Below are 17,503 nucleotides of genomic sequence, written 5' to 3'. Positions count from 1 at the left end.
CAAACAACAAAAATGAGAACATCCAATTCAGATTTAATTATATGTTAGCAGATGATGACACTCAATCACAAACATGAAGTATTTCAGACAAAAATTTAGTCCAGCTTTAAGTTCAATTATTCTTTTAGACAAAATTTGTTTTTTTTTTAAAAATGCCTTGTCCACCTTCACTGCTTTCTGTTTATACTTATCAATATCTATGGAAGCTTATCTTCATGACCACATCTTTCCTTAACAACATCCTCGGAGTTCAGCTCATCCCATGTGGATCACAACTGAATTTCCATTTATTTTGGTTCAGATTCACCCATGACATCAACAACATATTCAGCACACTTCAAACCTTTTATCTTAGAATCCCTACAAGCCGTTTGGTGCAACAAGTCCACACCAACCCTCCGAAGAGTAACCCACCCTGACCCATTTCCTTACCCTATTATTCTATATTTCCCCTTACTAATGCACCTAATTAATCTACACACTGCTGAACACTATGGGCAATTTAATATGGCCAACTCACCTAACCTGCACATCTTTGGACTGTGGAAGAAAACCAGAGCCAGAGGAAACCCACGCAGACACTGGGAGAACATGTAAACTCCCGAGGCTGAAATCGAATCCGGGTCCCTGGCACTGTGAGGCAGCAGTGCTCACCATTCAGCCACCGCGCCACACTAATCTATATTGGGAAATTCACGCTCAGGTAAGGCTCTGAAACATATACATGGCATTCTTGTCCTTCCTCAACAACTTCGACTCGCTCTTAAGCCTCTTCTAACATGCAGTTTGATTTTATCATTTGCTCCATCCACTGCTTTCTTTGATCCTGTTCCATTCAAATCTCCTCGCCCTCTTTCTCTACAATGATAACCACTAAGTACTGTTTCTATTCATGCCCTTGAAATGGAAAATTTCATTTTCCAATTCCCACTCTGTCACCTCCAAGGGATCTATCCCGATCCCTTCCCTTCAACATCTTAGATTTCTGGGACTAGACTATCAACCAACATCAAATCATCCCAATCTCTCTTCAACCAGAACTATCCCTGTGCATCTTTACCTCCTAGTGTTTCAAAACACAGCTTCCTCTGCAGCATGCAGACCCGTTCCTCAATCACCAACATCCCTTCCTCCTCTACAGTGCATTCACATTCCAGCACAGGAGATACAACACTGCCCTTTGTTACGACCAATCCCTGGATAAAGTTCTCTAATTTATTATGGCTCCAGCTATGATCCCACCAAATTGTTAAGCTTCTGGTGAGGAAGGAGGAACCCTCTTGCTGGTTGCAATGTTAATTTTAAAAATATCCCTTCCCTTGTGAATACTATTTGCTCAAGCTAAATGAATTCATATTTTAAAAAGCCGATTTCCTTGTGCTTAAGAGTAAGCATATTAGTTACTAGACATATGGGAGACACATTAGGAATACGAGGAAAGTCTAAAGAGAGACAGAATTTAAAAAATGATCAGTCTCAATCATTTGAAGACAAGACAGTAGAACGCTGTTGCCATTACAGAGGGTGGTACCAATAGGTTTGACACTGGTGGTTGAGCTGTCACTTTGGAGATCGTTTTGCAGGTGGACCGAAATGCTGGTTCCTTTCAACAATGGCTGGCTGGCAGCACTCAAAGCGGAGTGCGTCTTTTCCTCCAAGTGCAGGTGGGTTAAAGGCTGTCCTAAAATTGACTTTCACAACATATGTCCATACCAGTACATTAGCTCATTGACATACAGACAGCAATTGCAGTCTGTTTTTAAAACAGCTTTAAGGTGTCATCTTTTCCTTTTTAGTCTTTCTGCATTAAGTATCCCCAATTCTGAACACGTGTGACATTCTGATCACATTCCCTACAGTGAGAAAACAGGCCTTTTGGCCCAACAAGTCAACATCGACCCTTCGAAGAGCAACCCACCCAGACCCATTCCCCTACATTTACTCCTGCACCTAACACTACGGGCAATTTAGCATGGCCAATCACCTAACCTGCACAACTTTGGACTGTGGGAAGAAACTGGAGCACCCGGAGGAAACCCACAGACACAAGGAGAATGTGCACACAGACATTTGCCTGAGGCGGTACTTGAACCTGGGTCCTTGGCACTGTGAGGCAGCAGTGCTAACCACTGAGCCACCGTGCCGCCCAATGAGTCAACACAGGACACTGCCAGAAGGTCACTTCTCAATTACCTATTGGCTGTTGTAGGCCTCTTTGAAAAGAGGTCTACATGTTGAAATCAATAATTTAGTACATCCTAAATTCCTTGGAGTTCCATCCATCATGATGCCTTTCTCATAGAGCCTCAGCTACCAAACACCACTCCTTTCAGAGGAGACTCTGTATAAAATAAGGCATTTGTACTTCTTTCAATTTAATATAGTACACAGTGATCACAAAACACTACCCTCTATCCTTGGAGCCAATTCTCAGAAGACCAGAATTCTAAGGAATTGGTCGCTTTTTGGATGACATCTTTGAAACGGAAAGAAATTAGAGAAAACCTACAATATCATTATCATCCTTCCTGCATAAATTTCAACAAAGAGGAAGAGAACAACAGACTCCCTTACCTAGATGTCACAGCAGAATGAACAGTCAATGGAGAACTGCAGACTAGTGTCTGCAGGAAAACAACATACACAAACCAAATACTCAACTACAGGAGCAATCATTCCAAAACCTACAAATGGAGCTGCATCAGGATATCACTGAAACAGGCCACAACACACTGCAACACCCAGGACCTACGAGCAGAAGAAAAATATGTATACAGTGTATTCAAGAACAATGGGTACCCAATAAACAACGTCCGCCAATTCCTGAACAACAAACCCAAACAAGACACAGCACGCCCAGAAACTCTAGCCACATTACTATACAAAGACATCTTGGAGATGACTACCAGACCTATTGGCATCACTGTAGCCCACAAACCTACCAACACACTGAAACAGCTACTGATGAACCTAAAGAACCCTGTACCAACAACCAGAAAAACGAATGTCATTTACAAAATACCATGCAAGAACTGTAACAACCTACATTGGACAGACAGACAGGAAACTAGCCACCAGGACACACAAACACCAACTAGCCACCAAAAGACATGACTCAATATCACTAGTAGCCTTACATATGGATGAAGGAGGACACCACTTCGACTGGGACAGCACATCCATCTATCTCTGCTAAACAGAGATACTCACGGGAATTCCCAGAGGTTTGGCATTCAAACCGGAACTCCATCAATAAACACATCAATTTAGACCCCATTTACCAACCACTGAGAAAAAGAACTGGAAATGATATCACCCACCTTAACAGACCAAGGCAAAAATCAAAAGCGGGACAAAACACCAGCGCTTCACCAGAGGCTGACTGATTATGTTACCCAGCAAGGTGACAAAATGCCTGAGAACAAACCTACCAGCTCAGCGAGCAAATGTACAACCTGAGCTACAAATCTTCTCAAAAATCACAATTTCAGAACATCTCCAGCCAGTGCACAAGAATGGCCCACAAGCTTCCATGAGCACAATTTTAAGTTCTCTCCCCAGTCTGATTTCAAACTCCTACACTATTCTAAACAAACAACTCTAATACAAGTAACAGCGCCTAGTCTTTGATTAGGCAGCTTACAGACGTTTGCACTCAATAACTTTAAGAACTTCAGTCATAAACTTCTGTCCTCACTTTTTCAGATGAGGATTTCTGATGATTGTGTTTCCCATTTACACCTCCCCTACCCCAGTTTAGTTTCCTTTGCTTATTCCATCTCATTTCAGTTCACACCATCATCTCTTTTGTCATTTAATCTCATCGAACTTTTACCCAGACCTTTCCTTTTCTTCTCCCCTTATCTCTTGCTCAGTATTTGCTGAATAGCTGTTCCTTTTTCCAGTTCTAATGAAAAAGGATTGTCCTCAAGTGTTAACAATTACACATATGTGCTGAGTATTTCCGGCACCATTTGTTTTTAATTATGGACAGATTGCAGAACTCAACTGCTTAATGTCACTATGAAGCTCTGCTAATAGGTGAAACAACCAAGGAACGGGGAGGGTGTTCAAATAAACATTTGATGCTGTTTGGAAGCAGTTTGTACCCATGAGAAGGAAGAACTGCACATGACAAAAATAAGGCTAAAAAGGTCATCCAAGGAGGTAAGGAACAGCATAAAATTAAAAGGGCTTATAAAAATGCAAAGAACTGTACAGATCCGACAAAAGGACAATGCAGAGCAGCTTATACCAATAGCTAAAAAGGATTATGAAATGCAACTTGCAAGGGTCATAAAAAGACTAATTTTGGTAAGGCAAACCAGAACAGGGCTTATACAGTCATGGTATGGCCCTGGAGAGTGTTGCCAAACAGAGAGACCTAAAGATGCAGGTGCACTTCCCTTGAAAATGGAATCGCAGATAGACAGAGTGGTAAAAGTGGTATTGGCACACTTGCCTTCATTGGACAGCACATGGAGTAAAAGGAATTGGGCTGTCAGTTGCAGTTGCAAAGGGCATTAGTGAGGCCACATCTAGAATACTGCATACAATTCTGGTTGCCCCTCTAAAGAGCAACTTAAATTTATAAAGGGTGATGCCGGGACTGGAGGGTTTGAGTTTTAAGGGAAGATTTAAAAGGGACCTAAGGGGCAACCTTTTCACAAAGGAGGTGGTGCGTGTGTGGAAAGAGCTGCCAGAGGAAGTGGTGAAAGCTGGTACAATTACAAGATTTAAAAGGCATCTGGATGGGTATATGAATAGAAAGGGTTTAGAGGGATATGGGCCAAATGCTGGCAAATGGAACAAGGTCAGATTGGGATGTCTGGTTGGGACAGATGAGCTGCACCAAGTTGTTTCCATGCTGGATGGCTCAATGTCATATAAAATCCTATACTGTCTCCATCCAAATTGCTGAGGTTAGATACTCTGGGAAATAATATGGTGAGATTTTACAATCATGACAGGAAATGCAAGAGATGGTAAGAATTTTTTAAAAACTAAGCAAATTATGGTTAAATAGTATATGACTATAGAAAAAAGTAGAACAGTGATACAGATAATGAGTAATTGATAATGGGAGTGAACAATAGAAAGGAAACAAATATACAGGCTGAAAATGTACATCTACAATGACTTGCAAGATTTTGAAGCTCCAAGACGAAAGATACAGATTAACTTGGCTGTTTCATAGAGATAACTAAACACTTACTCTTATGAGCAGAGTCCATTCTGGCAAATAGAATCACTGACAAAGTAAACACCCAAAGTTGAGCTGAAAGATGAGGTACAAGAATGTGTGTGAAGGCAGACATTAATGTCTGACAAAAAAAAGTTTGAGAATTTTGGAAAAGACCAAGATAAACATTGCAAGAGGCTAGGATACCAAAAGACTAGAAATAACCATCCAGGAGACAGAAATAGTCAATTACATAATTCAGTACAGTGAAAATGCATTCCCGTAATTCACAGAATCATACATATAGGGAGACCATTCAGTCCATACTGTGTATGCCAGTTATTTGAAACAGTTACCCTGCTTGTCATAATCCCTTGCTCTTTTTCACACTATCCAATAAATGCTTAAGAAAGCTTCCAATTCCCTTTTATAAGTTCCAGCAAATCTGCGTCCAGCATGTCAGAAAATACATTCTAAATAAGGACAATTAATTGCTGCTACAAAGCAAAGGGTTTAAACAAATACATTCTCATAGAGTCATAGAGATGTTATGCATTGGAAACAGACCCTTCGGTCCAACCCGTCCATGCCGACCAGATATCCCAACCCAACCTCGTCCCACCTGCCAGCATCCAGTCCATATCCCTCCAAACCTTTCCTATTGATATACCCATCCAAACGCCTTTTAAATGTTGCAATTGTACCAGCCTCCACCACTTCCTCTGGCAGCTCATTCCATACACTCAACACACTGCATGGTAAGGATGCCCCTTAGGTCTGTTTAATATCCCAAACCTATGCCCTCTAGTTCTGGACTCCCCCACCCCAGGGAAAAGACTTTATCTATTTATTCTATCCATGCCCCTCAATTTTGTAAACCTCTATAAGGTCACCCCTCAGTCTCCGACGCTCCAGGGGAAAAATTGATTTAAAAAATCTCTATTGAAAACAGACAGCAAGTCAGTCACGTCACAAGTGATCTAATTACTACATCTGCACCTGCCACTTCAGCTCACTAAAGGAAACTAGAGCTGCTTTGGAGGACTCAAGAGAATGGCATGAGAACTATGACCAAAGAACATAATGTAAAAGAACGGAAATTTTTTTTTCCCCCCAGTTCCACACAGGAAATTTGAAAAACCATAGATACTGAGAAAACAATCACAAAACACCGCACACAAAAGATGCACAAAGGTCAAACAAGTAGATTTGTCAACTCGGTGGAACATCACTGATGGAATCTATGCTTAGCCTGATGATGGTCACTACACAAAGACCGAATCGTTTTTAGATACTTAAATGCGGGGAATTATTTTCAATAAGCTAAAACAGATGTTAGATTGGAGAGACTGTCACTTCAGAGATATTGTCCTCACCAGCAGGGAAAAGTTTGTTTTGTATATAAAAGAGCAACTTAAATCTCATCATGTTGCGCCTGCTCGCAAGGGGAAACCTGTTGATATTAGAAAGATCTGGGTCCAGCTAGCTACTGCTTGAATGTCAACCACAGCACTGGAATGCAACTCAGCACAATCCCAATTAACACTGAACTTTATAACTGCATTGAGTTATGAACAAAGCGCTTAAAGGCAGATAATTTGCACTTTCCATCTTGAGAAAGAAATTTCATTTTTTAATGTTACTATAAACACTCTGTTCATTACAAGACAACAAGAAAATACAGGGTAGATAAAGATAAACTATTTCTACTGGTTGGGATTCGAGGGTATGAGGCTTTCAAGGGTGAGGTAACCAGAATACAGAGGCATTGTGTCCATGTTAGAATGAACGGTCAGGTTGGTAAGAGTTGGGAACAATGGATGAATAAAGATATTGAGACTCTGGTCAAGAATAAGTAGGATCATATTTTAGGTATAGACAACGGATCAAATGAATCTCTTGAAAAGTATAGGGATGTAAGGGTATTTTTCAGGAGGGGATAAAGGGATATTAGATAGCCTTGGCAGATAAGGTTATGGGTAATCCAAAGTGATTCTACAAGTACGGAAGAGCAACTAGAGACAGAATAGGGCCCCTTAAAGATCAACAAGGTCATCTGTGCATAACCACAGGACATGGGACTGATACTGAACAAATGTTTCACATCAGTGTTTACTAGGGAGTAAGAAATGGAGGCTAGAGAACTCAAGGGAAATAAATATTGATGTCTTGAAAACCACCCACATTTCAGAAGAGAAAGTGCTGGAGGTCTTTAAAACACAAAGGTGGATAAATCTCCAGGAGCTGATCAAATGTATTCCAGGACACTGGGAAGTTAGGGAAGGCGTTCTGGGGCCGAGCAGTGAATTTTTTTTATCATCTACAGCCCAGATAAGGTGCTGCAGCACTGGAAGGCGGCGGCTAATGTTGTGCCTTTATTTAAGAAAAGCTCTAAGGAGAAACCTGGGTACTATAGACAAATGAATCTGACATCAGTGGTGAATCTGACATCAGTGGGACATCGTGTTGTTGAAGAGGTTTCTAAGAGATAGATCTTACATACATCTGGAGGGGTAAGGACTGATTAGATATAGTCAACAATGCTTTGTGCATGGGAAATAATTTTTCACAAACCTGATTGGATTGTTTTGAGGACATAACCAAAAAGATTAATGAGGGCAGAGTGGTAGACATTGTCTACTTAAACTTTAGTAAAACCTTTGACAAGGGTCCACATGGTAGACTGATTAGTAAAGTTAGATAGTCTGGGATTCAGGGAGAGCTTATTAACTGGATGCAAAATTGGGTTGACCATACAAGACAGATGGTGGTGGTGGAAGGTTGGTTTTTCAGCTGAATGCCTGTGACTAGCAGTGCTCCACAAGGATTGGTGCTGGGTACACTTTCGCTTGCTATTCATATAAACAATTTAGATTAGAATATAGAAGGCAAGGTATCATCCACAAACTTACTAACCAAAATTAGTGGTATAGTCAACAGTGAAAAAGGTTATCCAAGACTACAAAGGGACCTTGGGCCAATGGGCTGAGGAGTGACAGGTGGAGTTTAATTTGAATAAATACACGATATTGCATTTTGGCAAATCAAACAAGGGCAGGATTTGTACAGTTAATGGCACGGCCCTGGGCAGTATTGTTGAAGAGAGACCTAGGAGCTCAGGTACATAGTTCTTTGAAAGTTACAACACAGGTAGACAGATGGTTAAGACAGCATTTAACACGTTTGCCGTCATTGCTCAGTCTATTAATTAGATTACATTACAGTGTGGAAACAGACCCTTCGGCCTAACAAGTCACACCGACCCGCCAAAGCGCAACCCACCCATACCCCTACATTTACCCCTTACCTAACACTATGGACAATTTAGCATGGCCAACTCACCTGACCTGCACATCTTTGGACTGTGGGAGGAAACCGGAGCACCCGGAGGAAACCCACGCAGACACAGGGAGAACGTGCAAACTCCACACAGTCAGTCGCCTGAGGCGGGAATTGAACCCAGGTCTCTGGCACTGTGAGGCAGCAGTGCTAAATGCTGTGCCACCTTACCGCCCATTGATTATAGAAGTTGGGACGTCATGTCGAGATTGTACAGTCTGGTCACCCCAATATAGGAAGGATATGACTAAATATAAGAGGGTTCAGAAAAGATTAACCAGGATGTTGCTGGGACTGAAGGGTTTGAGTTGTAAGAATAGACTAGGACTTTCTTCACTGGAGCATGGGAGTTTGAGGAATGATCTTATAGATGTTTATAAAATCAGGAGGGGCACAGCAACGGTCTTTTCACCAGACTGGGGGAGTTTAAAACAAGGAGGTATATTTTTAACGTAACAGGGGAAAGATATAAAGGGAACCTGAGAGGCAACCTTTTCCACACTGAGAATAGTTCATGTGTGGAATGAACTGCCAAAGTGGTAGATGCAGGCACAGTTACAACATTTAAAAGACATTTGGTAAGTGAGACTGGTTTAGTTTGGGAAACTTGGTAGGCATGAACAAGCTAAACCAAAGAGTCTGTATCCATGCTGTATGCGCCTATGACTTTATAATAAGGGTCATAATCGGAGAACTAGCGCCAGACTATTCAAGAGAGCTGTTACGAATTTCTTCTACGCATAAACAGTGATAGATGTTTGGAACTTTCTTCCACAAATAACAGTGGATGCTGAATCTGTTGCTAGTTTTAAAGTTAATTTTGTTAAGCAAAGGTATTAAGCAATATGAGCCAATATGAGTTAGGCCACAGATAGCCATGACCTCTGAATAGTGGAACAGGCTTAAAAGGATGAATGACCTACTCCAGCTTTTCTGTTTATAAATTCTCAAGTGGAATTTGCTTTCAAAATTTCTAAATAACTCCAAATTTCTGAGGATTTTTCAGGTTTCAACTTAATCAACTGGCTTTCTTGCAGGAGCACTATGCCACAATTCAGGATTTATCAAATTAGTTATCAAGCTGCCTTTCCACTGGATGAATAATGTCGAAAAGTGTGGCACAGGAACAGCACAGCAGGTCAGGCAACATCGAAGGAGCAGGAGAATCGATGTTTCAGGCATAAGCCCTTCAACAGGAATGAGTGTCAACATTTTCTCCAGCATCCTCACTTTCCCCTACCCATTGGATGAATAGCCTTGATAGTCAAGTGCAGGGGTGTTATTTATAACCACAACCAACACAAATTTTCCCCAGTTATAATGTTGCATTGCTTTCTAAAGCTCAGTTCCACTTTGTCAGAAAATCTATTTGCTTTATCTGTTTACTTGAAAAAGGAATGAAAGGTTAGGTGTTTATATAGTGCTATTCATGACCACTGGATGTCTCAAAGGGCTTTAAAGTCAATGAAGTACTTTTTGAAGTCTAGTCTGCTGTAATATATAAACTGTGCACTAGCTTGCTAATTTGCACACTGCAAACCCCCACAAGTATCAATACGATATTGACCAGATAATCTGACATTGCAGCGTTTTTGGGACAGAAATATTAACCAGGACTGGAGATAACTCCTCCACTCTTCTTAGAGACCGTGCTTTGAGATCTCTTACATCCACCCAAGGAGGCAGATAGGGCCTCAGTTTACAACTCATCTGAAAAAAGGCTCCTGAGTGGAATGCAAGCCTTGATTTCTAGGATCATATAAGATGTAAATAAGCTCGATAATATGAGACTGTATGCATCCAGGTTGCCATTCTAAATATCAATAGATCCACCAGAAAATAAAAGATATTTCCTGCTTCCAATGGTCTTCGCTCTCTGGTAATCCAAGCTGTCTCATCCGCTCTTTTCAAAGCTTCACCAGCATCTTATCCTGATCACAAATATGTCCATTTAATTTAAATTCATAAAATAAATTAGGTATGCACCCCTGCCATCTCAATCCTAAATCTTGAAGAAGGTTTCCAACCAAAATGAAATCAGCAATTGTCCTTTCTCTCTCTATGATCCAGTAGTTACACCGACTGCATGGTCCATTATCACTACGCATTCAAGTTTAGGGCAACAACTCAAACTGTTGTAGTGCAATGTTAATATGTTTTAATCATCTTAATTGATTAATGCAAATAATCTCAATAACCAAGGACAATTCAAAGCAGCATTTAACAGTTAAATATCCTACACACATCACAAACCTGGTGCAAATGAATGAACAGCATGCCAGAAGTAGCACCAAACATTCCTATAAAATTCATGTCAATCTGGTGAACTTGGCATAAAAGAATTACGTGCAGGCTAACAGATTATCAATAGAACTACATGATCCCAAATCCAACAAATCATCCCAAAGTTCTGCAGTTCTGTTGCATCCTGTCATGACTGGTCATTAACAATTTGATAAATAGCTAGAGGTGATAACTATAAAACCTTTCCTATCCTTACATGGTTGGGGAAGTTAATATCATCAAAACATAAGGAGAGTTTTCGCAATCATCTTCAGCCAGAAGTGCTAAGTGGATGCCCAATGCAGCTTCTACCAGAGACTCATATCACAGATGTCAGTCTTTAATCAATTATTTAATTCATTTGATATCCAGAAACGGTTGACCATACTGTGTACTACAAAGTCTTTGGGCCATCACAACATGCTGACTGTTAAACTGAAACATCTCTAACCAAGTAATTTCAGCACACTACCATAGAGACATTTACACAAAACTGGCTATCTACCAGTCTACGCTCAATAAGTAGTAGTGATGGAAAGGGTCATGAACAGTAGCATGAAATTGCACTAACCTGCTCAGCAACACAGTTTGGCATCAGCCAGCCCCAAATCACACTTCTAAATGAGTTGAGGGTTTCTGCTTCAGTCACCATTCCAAGCAGTGAATTCTAAACACTATCCCTCTAAGTAGAAAAGTATTTATGTCCCCTCTAATTCTTCTACCAATCACTTGAAGCCTCCAGCTTTCCGGACGCCTCTACACCATCTAGTCCTCTCAATTTTGTATACCTCAAGTCAATTTTTCTGCTTCTGTTTCAAGGAAAACATAACATACCCAACCTTTCTGCATAGCTGCGATTTTCAACTTACATATCCCTTCTCTACACTCTCCAGAGTAATTATGTCCTTTCTGTAATGTGGTGACACAGCACTCCATGTATTACCTAAACTGTTTATTACCTAGTTCCAGTATTACATCTGTGCTTTTGTTTTTAATGCCTCACCCAATAAAAGGAAAGCATTCCATATGCCTTCTTTACCGCCATATCCACATACCCTCTGCCTTCAGGGATCTGTAGACATGCACTTCCAGGTCTCTGATTTCCTCTTTCCCTCTAAATACGCTCCTGTCTTATTGTGCATTCCTGGTTTGATTTGCCCTCCTCAAATGCATTACCATAGACTTCGACAGATCAAATTTCCATTTGCTCTTTTTCCACTAAGTCAACCAAACCACTGATATCATTCTAGAGTCTACAGCTAGGCTCTTGGCTATAAACTACATGATCAATTTGTGTCGTCTCCAAATTTCCTGATCATGCCTCCCACAGATAAATCCAAATCATTAATAGAAACAAGACTTCTAATTGATACCATGGGGTAAGCTCAGGAATAAGCATGTTCATATCTGGATAGATGTTGCATTTGCAAATGTCATTCCTGATACAAACCTCATACAAAATTCAAGTTCAGAGAATCCAAAATGGTTGACTCAAGTATCTGATGCTGGACTGAAAAGTCAGTCAAGCAAAGTCTCCTTCAGATCTTGCCCAACAGATAATTAATCAATCTAAACATCCATTCGATATGTGCATCTAAAATTACATCTTCATGACAAGTCCATGCTTCAAATATCCATCAAACATTTGCTCCTTTCAATAATTTCACACAAATATCCAGGGGCTTCTCCTCAAGACTTTGAGCCAAACACAATATGTTCAGTGTTGCTTGACATTTGAGAAGTGAAAGCAGAGTTTCAGCACTCTTGGCTGGAATGCTTACTGAATACGACGCAATGACAAGCTTTTTTTCCTTAAATGTGTAAATGAATTTGGTATGAAGACAGCATTGTTGCAATTGCATAAAGGCTGAAAATAAATCAAAACAACAGCATGATACACAGGAAGCCATTCATAGCACGGTGTTTGCGTTCTTGAAAAGATCTATTCAAGTACCATCATTTCCCTGCTTTTTCTTGACAGTCCAACAAATGTTTCTTCTTCAAGTGATTACAAGTAACAAGACAGATGGAGAGAACAGCTAATAGAACACACAGTATTCTAGACTTCATTAATAGTGGCATTGAGTACAAGACTAGGGAAGTACAGCTGAACTTGCATAAGACACTAGATATTCCTCAGCTGGAGTACTGTGTACAGTTCTAGGTCCCACACTTTAGAAAGGATGTAAACCGTAGTGTGCAGAAAATGTTTCCAAGAATGACACCAGGGATGAGACACTTCAGTTATACAAGCAAATTAGAAAAGGTGGAACAGTTTTCCTTGGACAACAGAAGGCTTGATTAAACTTTCAAAGTCAACAATGGTCTGGAAAGAAGACAGGAAGAAACTATTCCCATTTGGAAAAGTAACAAAAACAGGAGAGCATAGATCTAAAGCGATTTGGAAAAGAGGCAAATGTAGTGTGACAGGGAAGAACTTTCACATAACATGCATTTTTGAGTCTGGAAATGCACTGCCTAGAAGTGTGGTGGAGGTGCATTCAATAAAGGCATTTGAGAGAGCATTGGATGAATAAATATTTCAATAGAAACAGTGTGCAGGGTTACAGGGAAAGAGTGGGAGAATAGCACTGTTATGATGCCCAAAGACCACATGCATACAAGCTTGTTAGATTGGCTATTAATTGTAACGTGATGGTGAACAATTTACAGTTTTTCAACTTAGGTCTTCTGCTTGCAGCTCTTCCAGAAACACTGCTTCCTTCCTGGTGGTGGCGGCAGTGGTGGTTGGGGGAGACGAAAGAGGGGAGTGAGGCAAATGCCAAAGATTAGCAGTAGCGAGGTTAAGATATAGGGTCGAGGAATGGTGAAACAAGCAGCAGAGTGAGGCAAGGGGCATCAGAGACAGAGTCTGGAACAGGGGAGAAGAAGCAAGCAGCGGGTGGCAGGGTAAACAAAGGATAAGCAAGCAACTGGGTCAAGGAAATTGGTAGCGAATGTCAGGGATGGACAGTACAATGAACAACAGGGTCAGAGAGAGGGGTGGCAAGCAAGTTGCAGCAAAGTGAAATGCTGACATAACTCCAGGAGCTGACAGCGAATTTTGCTATTAACTCCATCTAATTAGAATGGGCTCTCATGTTAATTTTCGTCGGCATTGGGGAAGCTACAAGTTCTTTGCTCCTTGGTTGCAGTGGCAATAAACAAACTAACCACCAGGCCGTGTGTAGCTGCATTGAAGTGCACAGCCATTGAGGTACGCAGCTGAGAGAGAACACAGTTCTCCTGAGAGCAAAAAGGGCTTAGAAATAAACATCATAACTTCTCTGATCTCTCTCACAACTGAAGTCACTAATCTTGGAATTATTCTGGCAAATCTATTCTGCACAGTCTATAAGACTTTTGCATCCTTTGAAATTGGTGGTGCTCAGAATGAACTCAATACTCCAGAAAGGTCTAACTGTTGACTTTTGAAAGTCAAGAGTGGCAACTTTGCTTTTGTACTGTCTGCCTATCAAGATAAGGATTCCTTTAAGAAATATTTTAGCCGGCCTTTCAACCTGTGCTGCCATCTCCAAAATACAGCCACTTGTTTATGACAAGCTTTTCGTTTGAGCCAATTTTATATCTACACACCACTGCTCCTTTAATGGCCTTCAATATCTTAACTTTATTGCTGTACTTTTGAGGATTCTAAGTCTATATATACATTAGCCATAGTACCCCTTTAATCCCTTCACCATACTTCAAATAACTCAAGTCAACCAAACAGGACATGCCTTCAAAACACTGAGCTGTCTGCATTATTTTAACCTACATTTTTCCAAGTGACAATTAATTATTGTCTCGGATTAATGTGTCTCAAATCTTTTCAGAATCGACATTAGGCTGATTGGCTGTGTTACCAGATTAACTAGGAGAAAGTCAGGACTGCAGATGCTGGAGTACCAGAGTTGAAAAATGTGGTGCTGGAAAAACACAGCAGGCCAGGCAGCATCCGAGGAGCAGGAGAATCAACATTTCGGGATACCTGAGGAAAGGCTTGTGCCCGAAAGGTCGATTCACCTGCTCCTCGGATGCTGCCTGGCCTGCTGTGTTTTTCCAGCACCACATTTTTCAACTGTTACCAGATTAGTCTGGTTTTCTCTTTTTCAACTGGGTTAATATTGGTAAGCTTTCAGTCTTCCGGCTACTGGGACAAGGAGAGATCACTAAGTGTCAGGACAGGGAAAAAGTAACGGCGTATTTAAAATGTTTTAATTTTAATTTTTTTTTCAAGTTGCATTTATCTAGATATATAAGTCTAGGTCTTTTTTTGTCTGTTAGATCTGTAAGCAAATACCTGAGGTGGTGACTCTCAAAGAACAAAATACAGTTAAATTGTAACTCAGACACAAAAAATGGTCTCCAATCTGCAAGTAAAAAAACTGTTTAAAATTACTGTTCAGCAGAAAGTAATCATTAATGATTTATTAGTTATTAGCAGGTACAGTAATAACTTGCATTTTTAAAATCCTTCCAAGCAACAAAATGTAATGCAATTGCAAGATAACCTGCAATTTGAACCACAAAAGACACTACATTTCTTGAGGTAAAATCTTGATTCACACAGGACAATTTGTATGCAATCAAGCAAAATCTAACAGCTAGCCAGTTAAGGAGTTACTAGGCAGGTTACCAAAAGCTTTGGCTAAGAGTTGAGTTTTAAGGATTAGGGTGAGAAGGAAAGAGAGGCAAAAGGTACAGAGATTTAAGGAGGATATCCCAGACCTTAACATTTAGACACAGGCATCATCATTATTGATGGAATAATGGAAATGGGTGATGTACAAAACATTAAACATTAGACAAAGGCAAAGGCAAAAATCTTGGGGCAATTCTGAACAGATCAAAATTAGAGAGTCATGAGGGAATCTGAACTGATTAGTGAACATTTTAAAAGAGAGGTCAATTTGCACAGCGGCGATGGTTGTGTTTTAGGATTTAGAAAGAAAAATGAACAGATTAGCAGCTCATAATATGAACGCCAAATGCAATAAACTATGCCCTGCATGGAAATATACTGACATGAGCTTGCTAGAAACCATTACTTGAATACCCAGTTTCTCTTGGAACCCTGTTGTTGGGCAGAAACTGGCATCTACACAAATTCAGCACAATATGAACTTTCTCAATGTATTCCCCATTCCCGCTTCCAAGTTACACCTGTGTGATAAGGTGAACCATTGTATGGAGTCCATAGAGATTTACACTGAACATGGAAGCATTTAGTTCATTGCTGTGTGGAGATTTTAATTCAATCTAAAAGCATGGTAATCTGGAAATGTTTCTGGTATATCAATGTGCAATAAACATCATATCACTGCTGCACACAGGTTACATTTCACAACATAGTTGACACTTATAATTTCTGGCTGCTTTATAAATCCTATTCACTAACAGTGACATAGATGCCATCACTTTCTGTCTACTTTTTCCTTACTTCTTTCCTGGAGGTGCTAAGATAAGCTATATATAATGTTGACTGTCAACTGCCTAATCAATAAAATTGTTAGTTTGACTATGAGCTTCTTAAAACATTCACATGTAATTCCAAGATCCTTGGCTCATTTCTTTCCCTCATTTTGAATAAAAAAGATCAAGAGTGTGGTGCTGGAAAAGCTCAGCAGGTCAGGCAACATCAGAGGAGCAGAAAAATCACGTTTTGGGCAAAAGCCCTTCATCAGGAATCACTCTTGACTCTAATCTCCAGCATCTGCAGTGCTCACTTCCACCTTAAGTAAAAAGGTATCAAAGCCAGCTTTCTGATAATTAACACAGCAGCTCATTATATCACTGGGAGTCCTTTCTTTACAAGCAAATCACTGACAGGGAGAGCTCAAACTAGCAGTATTCACATCAGCATACACAAAAAATTTGATTTAATGAATTGGAATTGGTACTCTGGGTAAAGTTATTGCAAGAATATGAAATGTGGACAGATTTGATAATGGTTGTGCTTTGTTGAGCCAGTGCACACGGACATGAAGTCATAACTAACTTCATGAAATACCTCATTAAACTGCAAAATGGTAAGGTGTACCAGGTATATAAATACAGCCATTATTTCTTAAAAATTATTAGAATATTAAACATAGGAAATAATTCAGAAATAAGACTGTGTGTGTTAACTATCTGTTAGAAACATGAATCTGCAGGTGAGCATTGAAATGGAAGGTGCCATAAATCCCATTGATGGAATTAACACTGCATTTTATTGTCATTTTAGACAAAAGTATCAGCATTTGGGGCCTGAAAATTTTAACAGAATATAGGCAGATTGTGGGGAAAGGTCTTGTCTAAAAGATTGGCATGAATTTGAGCTTTGATAACATTGTACAGTACAGGGGAGGGTTTCAATTTATAATAACTTTGTACATTTCAAAAGGATTAGAATTTCTGGTGAACTGTAAGGTACAATATGAAGCTTTTATTACATGGTTTTGCACGCTACATTCCTGGTAATAACTGTTTACAGAATGTAAAGATAACAATTATTTTTGACTAGACAGCAGAGAATGCCCAAAATTCCAGGCCTGCTTGATGTGTGAATGACACATTGATAAGGATAAAACAGAAAAGACCAAGTCATCTATCAGTCCAAATATCCCTCTCATTTGCTAAATTCCTTCAAATGTTCATACAATTTCCACCTAATATTTTTCACAGTTTCCTTGGACAGCGTGTACCATAGGTTAA

The 17,503-nt window shown here is 40.0% G+C and overlaps 1 protein-coding gene across 1 annotated transcript in view; it reads right to left on the bottom strand.

Annotated features, from left to right (window-relative positions):
* The window catches only part of LOC122554917 (TSC22 domain family protein 1), a 216,304-nt gene that overhangs the window by 60,356 nt on the left and 138,445 nt on the right, over positions 1-17,503 (bottom strand).

Source organism: Chiloscyllium plagiosum, unplaced genomic scaffold (genome assembly GCF_037043375.1).
Source record: "Chiloscyllium plagiosum isolate Xiang-an unplaced genomic scaffold, Cpla_swu_hap1 HiC_scaffold_12, whole genome shotgun sequence".
Lineage (NCBI taxonomy): Eukaryota > Metazoa > Chordata > Chondrichthyes > Orectolobiformes > Hemiscylliidae > Chiloscyllium > Chiloscyllium plagiosum.
The sequence above is the reverse complement of the archived record's forward strand: the minus strand, read 5'-3'. Positions and strand labels throughout refer to the sequence as shown.